The sequence below is a fragment of the Panthera onca genome, chromosome F1 (genome assembly GCF_046562875.1).
Source record: "Panthera onca isolate mPanOnc1 chromosome F1, mPanOnc1 haplotype 2, whole genome shotgun sequence".
Classification (NCBI taxonomy): domain Eukaryota; kingdom Metazoa; phylum Chordata; class Mammalia; order Carnivora; family Felidae; genus Panthera; species Panthera onca.
Window position 1 is genome coordinate 20,430,907 of NC_138355.1, and position 18,753 is coordinate 20,449,659.

At 46.3% G+C, this 18,753-nt stretch overlaps 1 protein-coding gene across 2 annotated transcripts in view; it reads right to left on the reverse strand.

Moving 5' to 3' along the window:
• Positions 1-16,975, reverse strand: part of TNR (tenascin R) — a 417,184-nt gene extending 400,209 nt beyond the window's left edge. For both annotated transcript variants that reach the window (XM_060643572.3, XM_060643571.3), the window contains exon 1: positions 16,549-16,975. The gene's annotated coding sequence lies outside the window, so the exon portion shown is untranslated. The remainder of the gene's footprint in view (positions 1-16,548) is intronic.
• Between the last annotated feature and the right edge of the window lie 1,778 nt (positions 16,976-18,753).

Genomic DNA, 18,753 nt, shown 5'->3' on the forward strand with positions numbered 1-18,753 from the left:
AGATTCAAGAAAGAGGCAGTGATAACAGCAGGAACAAAGTCTTCAGGAAGCATGAGGCAATGAGGTCCAGAACACAGAGGGGGCCGGCCTTTGCACAGAGCAGGGGCATTGCACCCAAGAATGAGGAGGGGAGACCAAGAGGATGGCCACAGTGACAGCAAAAGGTGTGGTCAGTGGCAGGAAGTTGAGGGAGTTCCTGGCTGCAAAATACCAGTAAGGTCATCATCTGGAAGAAACTAAAAAGGGAGTAGGCAGTCTTTGGAGAAAGGAGATGTAAACTTGTCATTTGGGACAGTGGAAAGTAAGCACACTAGGAAAGAGTCGTGGAACTGCCAGACTGTTTTCCATATTCCCTTGAGATCTACCATCATAACTGTGAAGCAACAACAGTCCACACAACTATTTTTCTCCAAGGTGTAAGCATGAACACTAGGTGAGTTTAACCAGTTTGGAGTTTTGTCGGGACACAAAGTCCAGAAACGTTTTTGCAAGAGGCTAAGGACAAAGACACAGGACCGCATCTAAGCCTGGTAACATGAGGCAATGGATAGTGAAAAAAAAGAGGCAGGGCCAGGGGCTTGGAGATGTCAATGCAATTCTGTAATTGCTGTGTCTGGAGCACGAGAGCAAAAGAAAGAGATGAGTGGCCGGAGTCAGGAAGCTTGAGAGCAGGACTGTGGAGAAAGTGTAGGTAACGGCACTGTCAAGGGCAAGGGCACGGTTGTGTAAGTGGGTGGGCATCTGACGCCGTCATCAAAGTTAGAGAGAGCCACTCCCTGCTCTCCTGACTTGTGTATCGCCTATCCTTACAAATGACCAGAGAGGTAGCTTCCTAACGGCATGATTGAAAGGACACTTCAGGAGCCCCATCGCCCAAAATATCCCTACAGAGGCATGTAGCTGGCTTCTGACATTCTGCTATTAAAGCTTCCTTAATTCCTTTCCTTCTGCTTTCCATAAGTGCCACCACCTAACCTATTAATTCATTATCAATCATTTATGCATAGGTGTGATTTAGTGGCTCAGAGCCTTTCAAGTAAGACAGCAGCTGGCTGCAATCAGATTTTAATAGGCTGTAGGGCATGGCTTTTAAGAAAGAATTTGAATAGGAGCTCTACAAAGGGAGAAGGGGGTTTGGATACAAGTGTCTGTGGAGTACCTACTATGCGTTCAGCTCTGCTCCAAGAGTTTTGCCTATGTGGTATTTGAGATGCCATTGTCTCCTCCTATTTACGCAATAGGAGGGCTTAGAGAGAAATCTCTGTCATTTGCCCAAGCCCCACAGCTAATGAGTGTTGAGGCAGTGTCTGAAGTCAGAGCTGCAGAGCCCGGGAAGGGTGTTCGGACAGGAGGGAGAGGCATTTAAAAGGAGAAAGGCAAGGGCCCTGACATACATCTTGGCAATCCTCACAGCCCTAGTCTCCCAGCTCCCTTCTTAAGGACCTTGAACTGTGTGTGGCTGTTGTTTCACTTCCCATATGAGGTTATTCCTTGATGAGTTTTTCCTCCCTTCCGGATTTTTTAAATAATAACTTACATTTTTATCAGGTGCTCAGCCACAGTATAAATAACCCCATTTGAATTGCTGACACACAAATCAATAGGGAAGCCCTTTCCCGGACTGGAGCCCCGGAATGGGAGCCTTCCAGCCACATCCTCTTTCCAGAAGAGAAGGAGTTGACGAAACAGAACAGACAATTTTCTTAAACAAGCCACAGCTAAAGGAAACAGAATGAGCATTCAAGGTTTCTGGTCTCAGGACTTTTCTTTCTTTCATTCTCTAGTCCTCATTCTCACTCAACAATCTCGCCTTCAGCCTCTGTATTAGCAACCGGAATGGTGTCATTTCTACGGGAGGAGGTGCAGAAAGCAGCATGGATGGCTGAGAGTCTGGCCTCATGTTTCTAAAATGAGAGCAGTATGGCATCCCCCAATTCTGTCAGCGATGAGGGGTCTAGCAGCCCCATCCACCACCACCCCAAGTCCCCGCCATCACTCTCTGCCCTGGAGAGCTTGTAGGAAAGGATATGGTTATTAGAAAAGAACGTCACAATGGCAAATAAAATTTGGTTAGGCTGTGCCTTTAGATATCTGATGAAAGAGGCAACAAGCTTACATCCTCCAACGTGGCTTAAAAGGTCAGACCTAGAGCACCTACGCAGCTGGCCGTTCTCCTCATGGATATCCTGACAGGAGCCCCAAATCCCAATCTCCTTCTTCAGTAGCATCTCCCACTGCGCCAGCACAACGATCCAATGATCCTGTGTTCCAGCTACATCCCACCTCTCAGCTACCTCCTGACATGCCCTTTCTCTGACCTCAGCCTTAGCATATGCTGTTCGTTCTCTGGTTAATGGGGTACCCCAAGCAATGCCTCCGCCCCATCCCCTCACCCTCATAATGACTAACAAGACACTATGTTCTGAGGTAGTTACCTGTCTTTGTGACTTCCCCTCCACCCTGACCAGGTTGAGATGTTCTCAGAGACAGGGAGCCACATCTCTTTCAATTCCAGCCATTAAGGAAATGCCTGTCTCAGAGTGGGTCTTTAGTAATGGCTTGCAGAAACAGAGAATACTGGATGAAAACCCATTCATTCATTCATTCATTTAACCAACTTAGTAAACACAGTGTTCCAGGCTAGGAACCCAACTGTGAATAAGACAAAGTTCTTATTCTCACAGAGTATGCATTCTATTGGAAGGAGACAAACAGCAAGAAAATAATCAAGTATTATGCTGGCTGGTGATAAGCATGATAAATAGAAACAAAATGGTAGAGTGACAGGGAGAGCTATTTTCTTCCTTTATTTTTTAACCTCTCCCTAGTTTCCCTACCTCCCAGCCATTGGCAACCACTTTGCTACTCCCTGTTTCTATGAGTTCAACGTTTTTTGAGTTGGGGTTTTATTTTTGTTTTTTTTTTTTTTGTTTTTTGTTTTTTTAGATTTCATAAATAAGTGATACTATGCACTATTTGTCTTTCCCTGTCTGGCTTATTTCACTTAGCATAATATCCTCCAGGTTCATCCATGTTGTCACAAATGACAGGATTTTCTTCTTCTTTAAGGCTGAATAATATTCCTCTGTGTGTGTGTGTGTGTGTGTGTGTGTGTGTATTTCTTCTTTATCCTTTCATCTATCAACAGATGCCTAGGTTGTTTCCATACCTTGGGTATTGTGAATAATGCTGCTGTGAACATGAGCGTGTGATTATCTCTTTGAGATACCGATTTAATTTCCTCTGGATATATACCTAGAAGTAGAATTGCTGGCTCATATGGTAATTCTATTTGTAATTCCTTAAGGAACCTCCATACTGTTTTCCATAATGGCTGCACCAAGCTACACTCCCACCAACAGTGCACAGGGCTCCCTTTTCTCCACTCCTCACCAGCACTCGCTGCCTCTTATCTTTCTGATGATAGCCATTATAACAGGTGTGAGGTGATATCTCCTTGTAGTTTCGATTTGCATTTCCCTGATGATGAGTGATGTTGAGCATCTTTTATGTACGTGTTAGCCATCTGTACGTCTTCCTGAGAAAAAAATGTCTGTTTAGGTCCTTGGCCCATTTTTAATTGGGTTATTTCTTTTTCTGCTATTGCGCTGTAGGAGTTCCCTGAGTATTTTGGATATTAACCCCGTACTGAATGTATGGTTTGCGATAATTTGATCCTATTCCATAGATTGCCACTTCATGTCGTTGATGGTTTCCTTTGCTCTGCAAAGCTTTTCAGTTTTTTGTAATCCCACTTGTTTGTTTTTGCTTTTGTTGCCTTTGCTTTTGGTGTCAAGGAGGGCTATTTTAGATACAATTATTAGTGCGGGCTTCTCTGTGGAGGCAACATTTAAGGCTACTTGCCTGGTGGACACAGGCTCTAAGTTCTTTTGCTGGTAGGATCTGGTCCCCGCAGTGGCTGTCATGAGTGACTCAGGTTCCCAAGATGGCTGGCTGGCGGAGGCAGGAGAGCCAAGATGATCTGGTACACAGACAGGAAACTTGGCTGGCACAGCATTAAGCATTAATCTACCGAGGGAGTTATTCCAGAACACATTTGAGAACTGAAAGGACTTGAGAACCTGGTGCCAAAGCCTTTAAGGGATACCCCAAGCCCTGTCCAGTTCCCATGAGATGCCGCAGAGCTCATGGAAGATGATTTTTGTCCTCTGGGCATCTGGGCAGAGGATCTTCTCGATCTTTGTGATTTCAATTACCAGCCCAATCACAGCACAACAGAGAGGGCTATAAAATGATTAAACCCAAAGTGTAAGATTCAGGATCTCAATTCTGTCATTTACCACCTGTGCTATATTGGGCAAGCCACTGAAACTCTGTAGTAATTTTCCCATCTGTAAAATGGGAGTAATGAATAAGAGTCATTGTGTCAACCTTCACAAAGGGTTGTGCAGGCCAAATATATTAATATATCATAGTCCTACGAAATTATGAAGCACAACTACAGTGTAAGAAATTATTGCTACTGGGGAGAGGTAATCAACATTTACTGAATACGTATAAAGTATACTCTAGATGTTACCTTATTAAATTTTCACAAAAATTCCTAAGAGGTGTTATCTTCCTTACATTAGAGTCAAGGAAATAGAGGCTCAGAGAAATTAAGTGCCTTCTCTAAGGGGGCAGAGCTAGGCAGAGCCAGAGTCTAAGCTCAGGTCCACTATCTTCAGAACAGATACCCTTTTGGGGTGCCTGGGGGACTCAGTCAGTTAAGCATCCGACTCTTGGTTTCAGCTCAGGTCATGATCTCAACAGTTTGTGAGATCAAGCCCCATGTCCGCCTCTGTGCTGACAGAGCTGCCCCTCCCTACGCAAGCAATCTCTCTCTCTCCTCTCTCTCATAAACAAGTGAATAAACATTAAAAAAAAAGAACTGATACCCACTGATACCCTTTCTCCCTCACTCTGTGTCTTCCTGCCTATGGATGGTTGGCCCAAGCTCGGGATAGAGTCTCGGCCCTGAATCACCTCACCCAAAGCTGGGATGTGCATTTGCCCCAAGTTCTGGCTCAGCCTCAATGCGAGACCTAAACGCCAGCCTCTAACCAAGCCCACATCGGGGTGCTCAGGCCTCCCCTGTCCCCAGTGCTTCTGTTCCAGAATGAACCTGCCTGTTGGCTCAGTCTGCCACAGGCTCCGGCACATTTCGGGTGTGGGGGAGGCTCTTAAGCATCTCACAGCCCAGCCCACCCATCCCTTGGGCCAACATTCTTCCACCATGCCCACCTCTGACTACAGAGCAGAGATCTAGCTGGGTGACACCGAGCTGCCCTATGCCCCCGGCCAACACTACCTGCCTCCCCTGTAACCCTCGGTGGTCCGGGCCACCACTGGTGTTCAGTCTGCATCCCCACAGCTGAACAAGAAGGCTCGACAGGAACAGATCAGACTTTGCTGCATCGGCCTACCGTACTCCCTCCCAGCTGGACCGATCGTTCAAGAATCCATTACAGGAGTTTCATCCTGTACAGTGGCAGCACAGAGCTGAAAGAAGTAGCCCACAAGTGAATGGGTAGTTACAACTGTGGCCCAGATAATCCCCAAAGTGGAGAAACCACAAAGTGAATGAGGCTTTTGTGGATAGATGAGAATTGACACCACCTTCCCCACCTTGTGAGATTGGATGAAGGAAAATGCATTTAAGAAAACTCACTTGCCTTGAAGCTGGATTCTTTTCTCATCCTGAAGGAGTTAGATGAGGCTTTGTTGAAAAAACAGAATGACTCCCCAAAGGAGGGGGAGTAGACGAAGTGACAACACCAAGCCCCCGAGAGAAATAGTGACTGCTTTGGTCTTATTTTTAAACCAACCTTTGTGATTCAGACCAAGCTTGTGAGGACTATGATTCTCCAGTTTTTCGCATCTGTCTCTGGCAGCGGGGAACCCGGGCGGTGTCTGAGTGACGCCCAGCACAGCATGGTAATTAAGTGCACAGAGCTCTTGGGTTCAAATCCTGGCTCAGCCATTTATTGCAGGTCTCCGGGCAAATTAAACCATCTCTCTGTGCCTTAGTTTTTCCATCTGTAAAAGGGGGATAATAATAGTACCTCACTCAAAAAGTGACTGTCCAGATTTAGAAAGTTCCTACGTGTGAAGGACTTAAATCTTTGCCCTGTGGTCGTTTTTATCGTGTAGGTGTTAGCAACTATTAGGCTACGAAAAATCGACAGGGAGAATTTTTTGGATCCCGCTGGTGATTTATGAACCCAGGAGATCCTGGAAGCAGATCTTGGGTAACCGCTCCCCACAATTCCTACCTCATCACCTGCAAAGTCTGCTCAAGCCAACTGCTGAGTATAACTCTGGGGTAAGACATAAACGTTCAGAAATGAAAAGGCTCTTTCCCTTCCTAGCAGCCTTTCACCATGGGCAAATAATCCCGTTAGCAACATTTGACCTTAAGAACTTAAAAGGAAAAGGGCAAACATTTCAAGGAGCAGGAGTGGGGTCTCCTCCCAGGTTTTCTCCCCTCCGCCCGTGGCAGAGCTGGGATGTCAGGTGGGATCCCTGGCCTGTCAAATGTGGTCTCCACAGGCCCAGAGAGAGAGAGAGAGAGAGAGAGCACTTCGTTACTGTTCACTGTCTCCTGGGCTCCAGCCACAGAGAAGTGCTGCAGGAGGCTGGGAGGGGACCCCGGTGGAGTCAGAGGGAGGAGGCTGCCAGGGAAGCCATGCAAGGCCTTCTCTAGTGACTTGACTTTTTTTCCCTCCCAGTCTCCAAGGATGGCTGCCTGAGCCTTTCATTCTCACAAAATTAAGCTGATAAAACACAACTGAAAAGGGGGCGGGGGTGGGGAGGAGCGTATGGCATCCTCTTACTCTGCATTTTAATAACTCTTGCACGGCCTCAGACCATTTTTAATAAGAGATTGACAGATATCGGTCTCCTCCCCACCCCCACTCAACACATATCAGGGTCCGGATCAACGGCACCCTTTCATCTCCTCCAGAATATTCCATTTGGTCCCTCCCTTGGATGGAGGGTGACCCAGGAATGAAACCCATGCTGTTGGCATGATTTGCTGACCTCGTGAGGGTCAAGTGTGGAAAGGCACCCCTAGGAACCCAAAGATACTCCCTGGGGAGCTATACTCCACGTGGGCAGCATGTCTGTCTCTGAGCTTTCCAGGAAGCTAGTCATAGGAACACAGACAGGCCCCACTCCAGGGGCGATGTATTCGGTCAGTCAACCTGCCCCTGAGCGGCTGCCTCGGGCACTCGGGCCCAGGGGCCTGTGCAAGACTGAGGAGAGCTGGTAACGAGATGAAAAGAAGGAAGCGTTCAAGTCACTGCCCGTCTTCCCACTGCACTTGTTGTACAACCAAGTGTCAGCCACCTCCCCTGCCCCCTGGGGAGAATATATGTCAAAGTAGCCGCATGACCCCTGCCGTCTACCCTCAAAACACACCTTTTCTGCCATAGACACTCCATCAAGAGAGAACCGTATGGGCTGAAGCCCCTCGATGTGCTAAGGGCCATTAGGAGCCTTCATGTAGAAAATGACATCTCATTTAACCCACACAGAAATTCTCAGAGGTAGGAATCTTTGTCCCATTTCATGGGTGAGGAAAGTAAGGCTCAGAGAAGTCAAGTGACTTTCCCAAGGCCACACAGCCAGATTCAAATGCTTGTTTGTCAGGGTTTCACTGAACATTTCTGCCAGCCCAGAGTGGGCAGTGATGCGATGCATGCAAGGCGGGCATGGAGGGGAGGGGGGGGCAACGACACGCCAGGTGGGGGGCAGGGCAGCACGGGCTTTGCAGTCTCATCGCTGTATCCCACCTGAAGCTCCGAGGAGCAGAAACCTGGCAGTTTCCGAGGTGGATGAAAAGCCAACCTTCCTCAAATTGTTTTATTTAAAAGCCAGACTCCTGACTGTTTGAAGCCGCTTGATTTTGGCAGTGCTTTTTCCTTTTCTTCTTTTTTTCTCGCTGCTTTTACACAGCCCTCAGAGATAAGGGAAGGCACAGTTGCTGGGGGCCTCGCTGGCGGGTGCCAGAGGACCTGCTTCTCCCGCCCCGCAGGAGGCCCACACGGGGGCGAGTGGGTGCGCGCACCGCGCTGCCCTCAGCGGGAGAGAGGCAGCGGGCCCCGAACTGCTCTGCACCTGAAGTATAGATACAGATGAAGTCTTTTGCTTTTATAGTGAGTTTCACCGGCATTAAACTTCATTTATATCTCTATAAATATATACGGCTTTGAACGGGAGGCTTTATGGCTAGGTTTATAAGTTCTAGCTCCCTGTGGCACAGGCTAGGTCACCGTGAGGAGACAACCCCTTTATGGACAGCATGGCCTCTGCCCTTTGCGACATGACCATTTGCAGGGTCATCTAGTATTGCATCTAGTATTCGGGGCCCTGCCCCTTCTGCCTGCAGGCGCTCTGCTCTGGGGCCGCCCTCTCCCCATCTGCACGTACCCACCGCCCCCCACCCCCGCCACAGCTGGCCAGGTGGAGGGGCGTGGGGCTGTGGGCCCATTTCCTCTCCGCACCTGTCCTTTTGGTCCGGACTCCACTGCTGACCTGAGTGTAGGCTGGACAGGCTGGCAAAACCCCATTTATTAAGGTATGTGTTTTACAGAAATCCATTTAGATAAACAGACCGTCCACGCAGGTGCAGGCGCTCGGTGGCTACGGGGTTTACGATACTTCACGTGGCAGGCAGCGGCTTCTCTCCCGATACACTCACGGAGATAAATTCAAGGTAATCTATATAAACGCAAGCCTTTGAAATTGCACACCGTCAAAAAATTCAAACAATTACTCTACCCCAGCCAGGAGGTGGCTGTTGGATGTTCTTCTTATGGAAAACAGAATTATAAGGGAAGGGAAAATGTTTCATAAATAAAACTCAGAATGGCAGAAGAATCCGGAGGGAGGGAAAGGCAAGAGAAAAGGAATTCAAATGTTCGTGGTCCCCAGCAGAGTGAGGAATGGGGCTCAAAAATCCAGTGTCTCCTTAAGGCTCAAATTAATTTAATCCAGGACAACTTCCAGGTAATTAATTAATTGGCGAAAGGCATCTTTCAGATATTTATAAATATCAGCCTGCCAAGCTGGTGGTGCTAAAGGAGAAGAAAAAATGGCCAACATGTGCTCTTAAAATCAAGGTGATAAAAACAAGGGCCAGCCCAGACCATTAGCACTTGAGGAGAATGTAAAATCCAGGTCAGCCCCGATCATTGTTAGCTTGTTGAAACACAGGTACCCCAGGCTGCACCCAGGCCCCAGACCTCAGGAATTAGCAAGTGACTCAATCATTCATGCTCTGTGCCAGGTGCTGTCCTGGGCACCATACGTCTGTCCCATTTACTTTTCATAAGAACTCCTTAAAGATGAGATGATGATTTCTATAGGCTTTTTTTAGGGTGGGAGGATGGAAGAGAGGCTTTTGATGAGGAACCTCAGATTAAGACAGGTTAAGTGATGGCCCAAGAGCACAAGGTCAGACGTGGTGGAGCACAAATTTGAAGTCAAGTTTCCTGGTAATAATGCTCAGGACTTGCTTCTCGCAGAACATGTGGCCCAGGTGGAGGGGGAGGGTGTGGCAGGGGGGCGGGATATGGCTAAACTAGAAGCTGCAGACAACAGGGGAAGAACTTGGGCTCCGTTTCAAAAAGATTGGGTTCAAAACCAGTCCTGCCACCGTCTAGCTGTGTGTCCTCAGGCAAGCTATTTAGCCTCTCTGAAGTTAGATTTGTTGCCCTCATCTGCGTGCTCTGTCCGCTATTTCAAGTCAAGTTGTGCAACGACCAGGGTCTCCCTTTCTCCCTGGCTGGAGGAGGTTTGCTTTGCCCACCTTCCCCCTGGGTTATTGTGAGGATTAGATGAGAGAAGGTATGTATGGCATCTGGCACAGAGCCCTTCACACAGTGACCCCCATTTCTTCCCATTGTTGTGAGAATCAAGTGAGCTACTGTATTGCACAGCCTGGTAGAGTGCCTGGACCACTGTGAACACCCCATAAATAGTAATTATTTATTATTATTATTATTATTATTATTATTATTATTATTATTATTAAACTAGGGAAACGAGCATGGGAACTCCTGTATTTAGGTTGAGCTGAACCAACAGCAAGTGAGAAAGGGTTTTATTGAGTTTCGCTATGTGACTGGTCCTGTGCTGGGCTCTCCCAGCCCTCAGAGAATCAGTAGTCTAGGTGGAGAGGCACCTAGATTTTTACATATAAACATTAGCAATAGGTGGAGAAGCATATGGGAATAGCCCTGTTCTTAACTCATTAAAACTACACTGTATATAAAAAAAAAGATTAGCAATAATGCAAGATGCTTAAGAGGAATCACAATGGAGACATCATTAATTGCCAAATGAATGATAGAAGCAATACAAGAAAGTGGTTAAGGCACAGGCTTTGAACCAGCTCTATCACTTCCTAGCTGTAAAAAGGTGAACCAGTCACCATGCCTCAGTTTCCTCATCTGTAAAATGGGGATAATAGTATACGTCACAGTGTTTTAGCCACTAAATGACACAAAGCATTTGAAGTGTTTATTATTAGTAATAACAGCAAACATTTATTAAGGGTTTTCTCTGTGCCGTGCACTTGGTTGAAGCTCATAGGAAACACTCACTCAATGTTGGCTGGTGTTGTCATTAAGCAATAGAAAGATCCAAGCTGCCAGGGCCCAGAAATGCGAATTTTTAGGTGAAGTAAAATCAAAGACTAAATTCTAGCCCAAAGATGTTGCTAAGCCATTGCGAAACATTAGCCACTCTGGGTTGATACTGTCCTGGGATCAATGGTCTAGGCTTTTCCTTCTTTGTCTCTCTCATACCATACAGTATGATAAAGACACATCCAAATTGGAAGAACCATGAGTTCCTCATGAGTCCTGGTAATAACCTTTTACTGAGTCATAGCTAAAGCATAAGATGCTATTATAAGAGGCAAGTGGAGGTGAGCTTGGCAGTGCCCCGCTCTGAGGGCAGAGGTCCCCTAGAAGATCAGAGGTAAGATCCTTGAGGAAACTGCAATGAGTCTGTTGGCCCATTTGTCGCTGACCCCAGAACTCCTTATCTCATTTTGGAGTCTCACCTTGTAATGCATAAGCTGGGGAGAACCCAGAAATGTGTCCACCAAGGGTGAGGGATATGTCTCTCACTGTCTCCTGGTATCTTTCTGGGGTAAGATTGGGGCCTTCCGGAGGGGGTATAGAGGAGAGTTTAGGATGCCAGTCTACTTGAACTGCTTCTGTTGTACACTTAACAATGAGGGCTGGAGTACAGGAACCAGACCCAAATGAAAAGGGCGGGGTGAGGGGGGAGTGCACCAACCCCCCCCCCCCCAATCCTCCTTGATTTGCCTCAAAGAAGCCATCTGCGTGGTCCTCATAAGGGAAGAATTTCAACCCCCGTGGGAGTTATGACCGGACAGTCTCCCTTTCTCATTTGGTTGGAGAGTAAATCAGGGGCAACTGGCCAGACTTAAAGAAGCATAAAAGGAAGGAACCCAATGTCCATCGATGGCTGAATGGATAAACAAAATGCGGTACATACACACAATGGAATATGATTCAGCTTTAAAAAGGAATGGAGCCTGACACAAGTTACAACATGAATGGACGCTGAAAACATTATGCTAAGTGTTATAAGCTAGTTACGTAAGGACAAATATGGTATAATTCCACTCATAGGAGGTGCCAAAAGTAGTCCAATTAATGAGGACAGAAAGTCGAGTGGTGGCTGCCAGGGGCTGGGGTTGAGGGGGGTGATGAGTTATTGTATAATGGGTATAGAGTTTCAGTTTGGGAAGATGGAAACATTCCGGAGATGAACAGTGGTGACGGTTGTGCAATAATGTAAATGTACTTGATGCCACTGAAGTGTACATTCAGAAATGGCTAAAATGGTAAGTTTTATGTCATGTATACTTTATCACAAGGAACAAAAAAGGGAAAGAGAAGAGGGTAAGGCTCTTTAAACTCCCTTTGCCAACTGACATACTGGGTACTTGCTGTGTTCTAAATAGATCAATACAGGTCTAGTCCAAAGTCATATTTCAAGGTAAAGATGTAGTGATTCTTATATACAGTTGGAAATAGCTTTAAAAACCTATTCCAATTTCCCCTTCCCACTGAACTTGCTCTTATGATGAAATTCCATTGAGGCAGGGAATCTCATCTGATCTTTTTTTAACACAGCCTATAGTTAACCAGGCAAAGGTGCGTCTTTACACTTCTCCCAAATCGTCTACTGGAATTGGCTTTGTGGAAATTATTTGGATTCTGAATTTCTGCATGAACTTCTACCTACACGTTAAGAAATCCTCACTGTGACTCTCTTCTAACTTGCCATGGCCCAGCGGGTTAGCAACCTACACTTACTTCGCCCTGAGGGATCCTGGCTGGGACAGCCAACTTGGGAAGGACCCTTCCCATAAATGAGCCAGCTAGGTGTATTCTCTGAGGTAGGCAATCCCAGAAAGCAGCAGACCTTGGAAAGAAGGTGCTCAGTTAAGTCTCTCAGTGAAGGGGGGCAGAGTCTATATTTGCCCACTGTGCATGTAAACTGCTCTACCACCTACTTAGACAAATTTTGAGGCCCACTGGAGACTCTGATTTACTGGTTGATCTGCCAGAAACTCTGATCTGTTAGTTGAGGACCTCATACTCAAAGTGTGCACAAAATACCTCATCTCTGTCCAACATTCCCTGAACATAGAGCTTCTACAGATACAGAGTAGGAGAAAACTAGACAGGCAAGGTGTCAAGACTAATTACATAGGGTGTGTGTGTGTGTGTGTGTGTGTGTGTGTGTATTTTTTCCCTACCAAAGTCATCAAAATCTTATAACTTCATTGCTTCTTCATGGCAAAAATAGATGAGAGTCTCTTCATCCTGGCCTATAACCACGGATGGAAGTAGGATGGGCATCCCTGGATGAAGCTAGGAGGATATCGTGGTACATGAGTCACCCCAGTATCTTCTGGTTCTAAAGCCACTCTTAAATAAGGAGAAATAGCAACCTTCTCAGCCAAGACCTTTGTGGATGGAGCTGAATTTCATGGCGTAAGCACTATGACAGTGAATTTCTCTCCATTTCCCTAGTGAGCTCACACAGGTACTCTTTCCTCACCTCACCCCCATCCCCTGGGGGTGCCAAATGGGATGACTCATGACCAGCCACCTGAATGCTAAATTCCAAGTTTTTAATAGAGATTTCAATATCATCTCCATGCACTGTACCATCAAATAAGTGAGGTCAGCTCTGAGGGAGGGACCTGCAGAGGATTCGAGGGTTCCTATTTGGACTTGATTGTGGCTTGCGCACACACACACACACACACACACTCACACACACACTCACACACACACACTCACACACTGGAAATGACCACTTGACTTCCTAAAACCACAGCTATAAACTTGGATGAAGAATGCACCCCTCTCCCCACTCTCTCAGCCACCTACCCAGTAACAACAGACTCAAACCTCTGAAATGGTCTTGTAAAACTCTACTATAATCCACATGACACATCTATTAAATATCACATTAAGCAATGTATTTCCACAGCAAAAAGTAGCAGTGACAGTCATGGTGAAAGAAGTCAGAAAGTGATGGGGCTGGGGGATGGAAAGATTGATCAGAAAGAAGCACAAGAGAAAGCTTGCATATCTTGTTTGGGGTAGTGGCTAAATGGATGTATTCAATTGTCAAAACTAATATGAATACTTAAGATCAGCACATCTTATTATATGCAAGCTATACCTGAACTAAAAAAATACGTATCAGTGGCACTCTCCAGGTAAAAGATAGCAACATACAGTTGTGGAAAATAGGGCAGGATGCCAACCTTTTCTTTCCCTTCACCTTTCTTGATATCTTCTATCTCCCCCAGATCTCAGGGGCAAACCAGCAGACTCTCCCCTGCTCCACGAATGAGGGCTGAATATGAGAATGCAGCAGCTTTTTCCCCCCAATGCTGGCCAGATGTGAGGGCTGCGGCTGCCAGGGGAGCAGAGGTTTTGTATGTGCGGTGGACTTGTGTCCAGTCACCTACTCTCTTAGAGTTTCTGTCGGTGCTCAGAACCCATCCCTCTCCTGTTCTCTAGTCATCCTCCCCACATTGCGAGCCACAGAGGACTCAGTGTAGCTGCTCCCAGAGAAGGCTGAGGGAAAATGATCAGACATCTGAAACCAAAACATCCATGACAATGTGCCCTGGAAGGGTCCCTTTAACTGGGATTTCTGGGGCAACGTGAGTGTGGCAATCAGTTGCATGACCTCAGTCCAGCCTAGGGGCCACCAGCCTGGAATTCTCTTTCTACAGTAAGTCCAGGGAGCTCTTCACCTGGCTCCTGGCCATCTTCTTGGCTGAGAACCTAAGTACAGAAACACCTTGGGACTCCTGGCTGATTCTCATTCTTCACCGGGGAGAAGTCACTGTTCCACACGGAGTTCACTAAAAGGTCTCAGCTGCAAATCTGTCCACTGGAGAGCAATACATCCCTGCTCCCCCTCACATGAGCATTTCTGCATTTCTCAGGTGATGAAATACTAGGAGACCAGAATTTCTAGTTCCGCTTTTGCTACCCTCTAGCCTAGCACTTTAACTGCCTATGTTTCCCCATTTATTAAATGGGCCCAGTAATGACACTGAGCACTTCTTTCAGAGAGAATTTAAGGGCATTAATGACATAATGACCACTAAGTATGGTGACTTCAGTAATAAATGGTGGCTTTGGATAGGGTCCACTGCAAGGGCATGAATTTCTTTTAAACCTTCAGAGATATGTCATGTAGAAATCTATCCACTTTCTTGTTCAAACTGGAAGATTTCAAGGTTGGCAGGAGTTGGGAGAGTTGAAATATCAATGAGTCAGTGTTGGTTTCTGATGCTTTGCTTTATCTATTTCAATCTCTTTTCCCTACCATTAAAACCTCTGACTTCACTATTTTTCTCACTGCCTTCCACTTCCTACCAGTCTAGGGAGATGCTGGGGTTTCTGGATTCAATGGCAAGCATAGTAAAAAACAAAACAAAACAAAACAAAACAGTGGTGCCATTTTACTCGGGACTATGTCTCTCGCCCAGAAGATTCACCAGCCAGAGGCAGAGAGTATTTTCTTTGGTTTGGAGGAGGGGCCCAGAATGCTGAATTAAAAGCAAAACACAGAGTCACCACCCTAGAGTTCACTGGGTGTTGGGAGGAGTGAAACCACCCCCCACTGACTCTCTCATCTTGAAGAAAGTGACCAAAAGGTTAGATAATTAAAGGACAGTTCAAGACAAGGTTTGCTCTTACTAGAGCCACATCTCTTTAAAATTCCCCTTGGGATGCTGGTTTCATGGAGACATAGATGGCTGAAAGAACTCCCCAACACCACTTGTTGGATGGCCCCACCCAAGCAGCTGTGGGTAAGACTGAAGGACAGCGGATGCAGGCAGATAGTGTCACCAAGGCAAAACCAAGGCAGATGCAGGGACTTGATTGAACATATTTCTGAGGGACAGGAAGTGGAAGAGACAGAGCAGTACCTTCCCCCCAAAACAGTAGCAGTGAAGTTAAAGTAATGATGAGCCCGTTTGTGGAACCTCTCAGTACTGGAGGACATAGCACTACTTCAAGCCTATTTGCATCAGGACAGGTCTACCTTCACTTCTGCTTCCCCAGACATAAGGAGACAAACCTTTCTCCTGAGCAATCTTTCACTGGCAGAAAACAGGACAGAACAGACTTTGTCCTCTTTCCAACCACACATAGTCAAAGATGACCAAAAAAAAAAAAAAAAAAGTGGAGAGTACATCCTGCCCCCTTGTAAGTGTAGTATAATCCACACTGGCCAACCTCTGTAAAGCTCAAGACACTGACGCTTGCCTACCACCATGAAGTCAGGGGGATCCCAGCCCCCAAAACCACCCCAACCTGATGCTCACCTGTTGCACCTGCCCACTTGCCATGGATTCACACCAGGAGAGAAAGTAAAAGGTCAGAGTGGGCTCTCTCCTCAGCAACAGCCCGGAGATCCTAGGGAAACTGACATTTAAAATGCCACCTCTTCCAAGCTCTCACAGAGGAGCATAACTTTTAACTCTACCCCCGCTCTTAACCCCCTCAGGCTTCCTTTGCAACACTTTCCCTCTGTGGTTTGTCTGGAAAGAGTTAAAGAAGGTGCATGGCTAATTCCCCAAACCCTCCCTCTTATCTACATAGAAAAAGAGCAGCCCTACACGGAGACGCGCAGAAACCCACTGGCAATTTAGCTCAGACCTCACCTATCTTATGCAACAGCACACACACACACACACACACACACACGCACACACACACACACCCGAAGGCCAGAGTCCACATCCCCCTTTAATTCAGTAGACACAGTTTTGTGCCTTTCTTTTCCCTACGCAGAACCCGGCTCGACTGGCAGCAGAGAGATAGATGTAACCTTAGTGCCAAGCTCCTTGCAGGAACACAGAGACACACAGGAACCAAAATGCATCTCATAGCTCTCCGTGGTGCTGAAATCACGCTAGCAAGGAAATCGAAGGAGCAAGTGAGCTGGACTTACCCGGCTGAGGGTGGGCGGCAGGGGAGCGAGAGGAGCTTCCTGCGAAGAGAATTCTTGTCTGTGCGAGCTGGAACCAGCTGATGCACTCACCTAGAGAACCCACCTCTCTCCCTTTTCTTCCCTTCCTCCTTTTCTGGGAGGAAGAGAGGAGGCTCCACGAAAGAAATGAAACCCAGGCTGACAGGGCTAGAGTGGAGGGAGAAAGCGGAGGCAACAAAAATAAGATTAAAAAGTCAGGTGGCTTTACTCCACTGGTGGTAATTCCTTGGGTCAGGGGGGACCCCTCTTCTCTCGCTCTCTGTGTCTGTGCCTTTCTTGGTCTCTGCGTGTTGAGCCAACAGCCTTAGCACAGTAGGTTCCTGCCTCTGACGTGAGAGACAAGGAAGCCTGGGACTGCTTTGCTGTCTCTCTCTCACGCGCTCTCTCTTTTCCCCTCTTGCTGAAATTTCAGCAGCATGATATATTTTTTTTAAGCCTTCGTTTTTTCCATCCCCCTACAAGCAGCCCCCTAGTGGACAGAAAAGAAAAACATCTTGAGTCCTTTTGAACAGTCCAGATTCAGAAACAGGAGCAATCTCGTACTCACAAACTCTTGGGAGCTGCTTCTGCACAGATAGGGTCCTGTATAGCCAGAGACTTCCTTCTGGCCAACCCAGACGGGAAGAGAGAGGGAGGCAGAGGAAGAGGGAGAAGACAGAAGCTTTTGCAGATTCTTTGTCCACAATTGCAGAAGTAAATTGTGGAATGGGGTGGGGGAAAGTGGTTGGGGAGAGAATGTTTTGAAAGATGAGTTGGGGGGCAGGGGTTCTCAAATGCTTTAAGGTCTAACTCAGCAGAAAGTCACCCTTTGAAGAGTCAGAGTCTGCAGCCAGGTGAGCTGTGTCTATACTTAGGACAACCCAGAATTTGACAGCTTAAAGAGGCAGGGAATATAGGCAACCAAGCAGAAGGTATCTAGTCACCACCTCATCTAATACCCTCATATGGCTTTTTTGAAAGCTGGTGAAAGAAATATATGGGAAGCTGCAGCCTGAGAGCATTTCAGAGATGGAGAGAGAAGCGACCTCTTTGAGCATCCATGGAGAACTGCAGCAGAGAAGAGCCATCAAGGGGTCACTTCTCACAGGCTCCTAAGGGATGTCTTATACTCTTTTTTGAGTGTATAGTCTCACGACCTCCTGGAAAGAGTCCTGGTACTTACATCTACAAAGTTGAGCTCTGGTTTCAGACTGCCACTCGCTTACTGGACATTTTGCTTCTTATGGCTCAATTTCACTGTTTGTAAAATGTGGGTAATGCTGCCCCCTCCCTACTGAATAGAAATGCTGAGGGACTGGAATGGTATAGAGACATAGAACTGTAGAATTGGCAGGGAATTTAAAGATAATCATAGCAAAAACACTTTACTTATGTTTATTCCTAGCAAATAATAATAGCTAGCATTTATAGAATATTTCACAGGTACTGTTACAAGCCCTCACATGCATTAGCTCATTTAATATATATAATTAGCATGTAGATGCTACTATTGCCATTTTATAGACCAGAAAACTGAGGCACAGAGGAAAATAATGATTTGCCCAAGATCACACAGTGAATAACAGAGGTGGGTCTAAAATACAGACCATCTGACCCTGGAGCTTATGTTATTAACCTCTATCTACAATAAACGTACACTTCGGAAGTGACAGCATCTGAAATTAATAGAAGAAAGAAGCACAGCTACCATTATTTTTGTTTATGATAAAGTGTCTAGATTGGTGTAATAAATTTATATGCGGCTGAGTTTTTAAAATAAATTATTTACAACTATGGGTGCCAAACAAACTGTGGAAATTGCTATACTGATGAGAATTCTCTAAGAAAACTAATCCTCTTGGTGATTTGGGTAGTTTCACATACACAAAACTGGCTGTAAATCTCATGAAGTTGGAAACCACTGGGCTTTAAAATCAGTTCAGAAGACACATCACTCGATTTCTGTACCAAAAACAGATTGTTGCCTAGTGCCTAACACAGTACTGGGATGGAGCTGGCAATTTGATGATCTGAATTGTTGCAAAGCATTCAGCTAATAAGCATGCAGTGAGCTGTTGACATTTTCTTCAGACTTTCAGAATTGTGAATTCCTTACCTAACGTGGCTTACTTCTTCCTCACTTTCTTTGGATCAAAAGTGAATGTAGCAGCACAAAGATGGGATGTG